Genomic DNA, 7024 nt, shown 5'->3' with positions numbered 1-7024 from the left:
GAGTACGGAACCGGAACCTTAAAAAACTGATAAGAGACTAAATGGTTAAACACTGATTTAAACTTTCACGATTATTAAACATTATCAAACTGCACAACGGGACTTAATCGCGTATTTAAGTTTTAAGATTTACCTCCGACGTTATCTATAAACTCGACGGTATCTTAAAACTTAAATACGCGATTAAGTCCCGTTGTGCAGTTTGATAAATGGTTAAACGTCAGTTAACCGTCGCGTGCCACCGGGCCCGCGTTAACGGCATAATCCACATTTGACTGATGCATGCTTTTAGATAAATATTCATAATCATCATACTCGTAAGTACACCGATTTGCTGTAAAGAGGAGATATTAACTATGGAATAGTTTAGTTAGGTAACCATTAAAATTAAAACTTAACTATAATAGATCTTAAAGTAATCTTAATATAAATACAAAAAACCGGACAAGTGCGAGTCGGACTCGCGCACGAAGGGCTCCGTACCATTACGCAGAAAAAACGGCAAAAAACATCACGTTTGTTGTATGCTAGCCCCACTTAAATATTTATTATATTCCGTTTTCAGTATTTGTTGTTATAGCGGCAACAGAAATAGGTAGATCATCTGTGAACATTTCAACTGTCTATTAGTTATCACGGTTCATGAGATACAGCCTGGCCCCAATTTCACCACGGTGACAGGTGCGACAAATTGTAAAATCACTGTTGCTGACGTCACAGGCATCCATGGGCTACGGTTACCACTTACCATCGGGCGGGCCGTATTCCTGTTTGCCACCATCATTGTATTATTTAAAAAAACTTTATTATATCGGAAAAAAACAGATATTTCTTTTGCGAAGTTTCTGACAATTGTCAAGATTTAGAAGAATTGTAGGTAATTCTTGACAGGTAATGAGTTAATTATATGTCGTTTGTCGAGTTAATTATATGTCGTGTCGTTTTTTTTTTTTTTTTTTTAATAAAACAATGATGGTGGCAAACAGGAATACGGCCCGCCCGATGGTAAGCGGTAACCGTAGCCCATGGATGCCTGTGACGTCAGCAACAGTGATGTTTTACAATTGTCGCACCTGTCACCGTGGTGAAATTGGAGCCTGGTGACAGACAGACGGACGGACAGCGGAGTCTTAGTAATTGGGTCCCGTTTTTACCCTTTGGGTACGGAACCCTAAGAATTGGCCCAAAGCGTTTAACCACATAAAACTAGTATAACAAATAAAAAACTGTTGAATATATTAGACAAAAGGACATATTATGTGACGTCCCACGGGTAAAGGTACCTTATGGCGGTTGGCGCTTACGGTATTATTGACGCCGCTCCAATATTATTGCGGCGCTATGCGACGTAAGCGCCACCCGCCATAAAGTACCTTTTGCCGTGTAACGTCACATATAACCTCCCTCGCCGCAGTCGGCCAGGCCTAAGTAAACACCGCAATGTCCGTTAATTAATTATAGCGAATATTTTCGTTCCATCAACGCAGTAACGAGCTGTTTTTTTTACAATAATTAGCGTTTTCCAGTTTCTATTTTTTAACAGAATGACGGGGCACGGTTAGATTATAACAGTACATTGACACTAATGATGACAGTTGGATGTTTACTGCAGCTGCATTACTGCTGCGACTTTACTGCGGCGGCGTCGATGCCGCCTCTGGATTTGCCAATTTACTTGATGAAGGTGATCCTTCCAGTCGATTTCGACCATGGCGACCACATCGATTCCTAGTCATTGACGTATAATATCTAAGGACGGGCCTTACGAGCACTAGTTTAGCGGTGTTACTCACAAATTCCAGCCAATCGTGCAGTCTAACGCAACTAGTTGCGACCAATAGCGCGCGTAATGCGAACTCATCAACCAATCGCGCGCGTGATGCGAACTCGTCAACCAATCGCGTCGTAGCGGTGTCACACCGCTGTACTGGCCCCTGTCATGCCTCATTATTATTTCCCGTAAAGCCAGTCCCTAGATATCTATGTCAATGCTCCTAGTTAGCTCGGCGCTCGTGCGCCCGAATATGGCTGACGTAGTCGACCTTTGAGGTGAACCCCCGCGCACATTGAGGGCACGTGAGAACACCAGCCACATAATGGTAGTGAATGGAACAGGCTGGCGTGCTTTCCGCTCGTCGCGTTTAGGGTCGAGGTCAACTTTACGTTGCTCCTCGAAATCGCGCACTTTGTCATGCACCAGCCTGCGCCACTCAGGACGCTGTGCTGCCAAACCTTCCCACTGAGAGGGCTAATTGTCGCATCTTTTCATGTGTCGTTTCTGAACATCTTTGTATCGGAGGAGTTGCCCGCCAAGTTTCCGCTTACCCTCCTCTAGTTCAGAAAAAAAGATGGGCTTGGCCACTCTCTCCTCCGGAATACGCGATACGTGACCGCACCACCGAAGCGTCGACGCATTAGGTAAGTCTATTCCACCGACTTTGGCTCGATTTAAGTCAAAATACTGCGTAAATTATATTCACTACTACCGCTATGGTTTCTATTTGTACAGAATTGTGATTTTTAAGCAAAATCTAATGAACGACCATATATTTAATAAAATTCATTTGAAATTGCTTTGTTCATTATTTTTGCTTTACAGCGTTATCAAGTTATCATCAGAATGACTAGAAAACCATTTATTTATAAAACACATTTTTGATTTTATAAGTAGATAAACAACTAGGTATATAAATTTTAAAATAACTACCATATAAATATATTCGAAGTCCTTGATGAGGTCTTGGTAGCTCAGAAGGCAGCGCACTGGGCTATAGTTCGTTTTTAGGGCTCCGTACCCAAAGGGTAAAACGGGACCCTATTACTAAGACTTCGCTGTCCGTCCGTCCGTCCGTCTGTCACCAGGCTGTATCTCACGAACCGTGATAGCTAGACAGTTGAAATTTTCACAGATGATGTATTTCTGTTGCCGCTATAACAACAAATACTAAAAACAGAATAAAATAAAGATTTAAATGGGGCTCCCCTCCCATACAACAAACGTGATTTTTGACCAAAGTTAAGCAACGTTGAGTGGTCAATACTTGGATGGGTGACCGTTTTTTTTTGCTTTTTTTTTTGTTTTTTTTTTGCATTATGGTACGGAACCCTTCGTGCGCGAGTCCGACTCGCACTTGCCCGGTTTTTTTTATCATTAGAGTAAGACCACAGAATAACTAATAGTACTACGTAAGACTACGCGATCTTAACGATCTCAATAAAAAGACACGTCAAGATCGTTTAACTTTTTTCTAATGCTAAAAAACTAACTATAAGTGACCCAGTTGTCGTGAGTTCAAGTCTCATCCAAGACAGTCAATTTTTCCAGTATTTAATTTATTCTAAGCTTAATAACATCGTTCGCAGACGTGACGCAGATTATTTTTTAGAAAGTATTTTTGCCATTCGCATCTCATAGGTACAACAACAGCGGGCCCAGCATGGTTCCATTTCCATCGCCTGTCACTATGCGCGTCACTTTCGCACTTACATACTTGTTAGAATGTGACAGGCATAGTTACAAGCGATAAAAATGCGACCGTGCTACCGCCGCAGGCGAAATACAGCCTTATCTCAACGCCAGAGAGCCTAATTTGTCACTTTATCTATACATTTAAAGCATATTTTCCCTTTTAATCGGCTTTAAAGATATAAAGTTGGTAGATTTATTCAAAACGGGCCGTCCCCTTCCGCGTTATATTCTTACCCGCAGAGTTTTGTCATGGAGATTACTTTTAACTGGAAAGAGCATCACATCAAAATTATTTTAAACGGGTTACAGATGTAGCGCATAATTGTTTTCCATCGTATTTTCTCGGAAACGTTCGTATTTGTCATACTACTTCAGTCAACCTCAGTACTTTTTGTACCGAGACTGACTGAAATAGCAAGCCACGTTCGTACGTACGTTTCCGTGAAAATGCGATGGAAAATAATTATGCGTTACATCTATGTAGATGTAGTGTAGGGACGCCCGGCCGGAAGCAGGCGGGCTGTCGATCGCTTGTCGCGTTCATTCAGCCCGGTTCCCTGGAGTTGGAGCTGCAGGTTACTGTCCCGGCGGCATTCCCACACTATTCTCCTCAAATCTTCTTGTTTTCCTGCAGAACAGAAGGACATCTTTGAGTTCGACGTCCTTTAGTTCGTTTTCTTCTAGTGTGTCTCTACCGAATGTATTATATCGCGGTGCCGCGTACATAGTACATTCTGCTAGTAAGTGTAAGCTGGTCTCCTCCTTTCCACAATGTGGACAGGAGGCGTCTCTACTGATTTCCATTATCTTAAGGTGTCTGTTGAGAGTATTGTGACCTGTAATGATACCTGTCAGTAGTCTCAGACTGCTCTTACCTAGTTTCAAAAGATACCTGGTTCTCCTGTGGTCTATACCTTTGATCATCATCTTCGACTGTCTGCATCCAGTCTCTTCTTCCCATTCTCTCTGTGCTTTCATCTCTTTTACCTTCTCTATGACTCCCTTCGTGACATCAGCTGACATAGGCAGAGCCGGTTCCGGACCTATGTATTCCGTCTCCGCCCCTATCCTCGCCAGCTCGTCTGCTTTCTCGTTTCCCGTTACTCCCTGGTGTCCTGGTACCCATGCCACCGTGACACTTCTTTGCTTGCCTATCAAGTTGAGCTCCTCTCGGCATTCTCTCACGAGCGAGGAGGTAACTAATAGCGTTACATCTATAGAGTTAGACCAAGAAAATCTGCAGAGATTTTGACAGCTCACGCAGTGCAGGTGTTATTTTAAACGTCAAACTTATGACTAACTAAACTTAACTAGGACATTATGCCGTATGAATAACACTGGCACTGCGCGTGCTGTCAACAACTCTGCAGACTTTTCTTGGTCTAACTCTACAGATGTAGTGCATAATTATTTTCCATCGTATTTTCACGGAAACGTACGAACGTGTCTTGCTATTTCAGTCAGTCTCGGTACAAAAAGTAGGTACTGGCCCCGTAGACAACATACCAATAGCTAACGCTCCGTAGCGAACAAAACGCAACTATCACTATAACACTAATGTGGAAGAGTGATAGAGAGATACAACACAAAGCGATTCGAAGGCAAAGCGCAAGCGATTGTCACCTTGGCTAGGCCACCTGACGTTGACTGAAGTAATGACAAATACATACGAACGTTTCCGAGAACATACGATGGAAAAGAATTATGCACTACATCTGTACTCACTTATTATTAAGTCGAATAAGCGCTCGACTGGTTTCGAACCAATCGTGTCCAATATTTTTCCGTGTCTTTATTTTGTAGCAGTTCCTATGTTCCCCGGACTCCCCTATCAAGTAACTTTCGTTTTACAGAACCCCTAGTGTACATTTCATTCTGTAGCGTGACGTGCGTTCACGTTTGCGTTTTGTCTATTTTTGTATGGGATTTTGAACAGCGCTCCAAGCGGGACGTTTTGGAAACTCAAAATCGCATACAAAATGACACTTAACGCAAACGCGTACATCACGTCACGCTATCGAATGAAAACACTAGGGGTACATGTTGTTACAACATTCTCCGGTCTTCCTTATCTTGTATTTAACTTTCGTTTTTAGGGTTCCGTACCCAAAGGGTAAAAACGGAACCCTTTACTAAGACTCCTCTGACCGTCTGTCCGTCCGTCTGTCTGTCACCAGGCTGTATCTCATGAACCGTGATGGCTAGACAGTTGAAATTTTCACAGATGATGTATTTCTGTTGCCGCTATAACAACAAATAGGTACTGAAAACAAAATAAAATAAATATTGAAGTGGAGCTCTCATACAACAAACGTGATTTTTTTTGCCGTTTTTTTGCGTAATGGTACGGAACTCTTTGTGCGCGAGTTCAACTCACACTTGGCCGGTTTTTAGTACTTGTCACTATATTTTTAACACCTTCCAGTTTTTTTACAACTAACTTCATGTACCATTGGGCCTAGGTTGTATAAATGTGGACGTATTTGCATATCTGCATGTATAGCAGGACAGATTCGGGGTTTTAAGGTCAAAGCCGTTTAAAAAGGATTCATTTCAAATAGGGATGATCACACAAATGTTGAATTTTATCAAAAAATCTATAGCGAAACAGATATAAAATGATCGAATTTAAACTGTTGTGAGACATATATATACTAACATTGAATAATTTAATAATATCAAGGATGCAAGTCTAAACATTATCAAGTAACATCTGGCATAGGTCAAGGAAGCAATCTCGGGCCTTTATTATTTTTAATATTAATAAATGATCTTCCGGCACAAATATCTCATTCCTTTTGTCTAATCTTTGCCGATGATGTAAAACTGGCTTATCCTGTTGACGACTTGCGGGATACGGCTGTACTTCAGGTTGATATAAATCAAGTACACCAATGGGGCATAAAAAATTGTCTCGCGCTTAACATTCCAAAGTGCTCTATAATCTCATATACACGGTCAAAATCTCCATACCACAATGATTATCACATAGCGGGTGAAAAGATAAGGCGAGTTGCCTTAGTAAAAGACTTGGGCACTTGGTTTGATCCACAGATGACATTTCATCACCAGGTTCTTCAAACCTGCAAAGAGGCCCAAAAACGTATGGGTTTTGTTAAGCGGCAGACCAAGCACTTTTCAAGTAGACGGACTCTGGATCTGTTGTACTATTCATATGTTAGAAGCAAACTAGATTGTAACGCCATTGTATGGAACCCTCATGAAGACAAATATGTCCTAACAGTCGAAAAAGTACAAAAATCCTTCGCGAGATACTTGTTTAAGAAAATGTATTTTTACTATCCGTATCTGTATCCAACCCCGTACGTATTGGGTATGGTGGGATACCAGACACTTGAAGCTCGAAGAAATGTAGCCTTGGTACGATTCTTGATTCGTTTACTACGAGGCCAGACAAATAACAGCTACCTCTTAGCGCAGGTATCTTTCAACGTTCCACCTGTTTCAAGGCACAATCTCCGTCCTCGTAAACTACCCTTACTCAACCTCCCAAACACCAGTACCAAGTCGAATTCCCACTCACCTCTCTACCGA

Source organism: Cydia splendana, chromosome 24 (genome assembly GCF_910591565.1).
Source record: "Cydia splendana chromosome 24, ilCydSple1.2, whole genome shotgun sequence".
NCBI lineage: Eukaryota > Metazoa > Arthropoda > Insecta > Lepidoptera > Tortricidae > Cydia > Cydia splendana.
Note: the sequence above shows the minus strand (reverse complement) of the source record.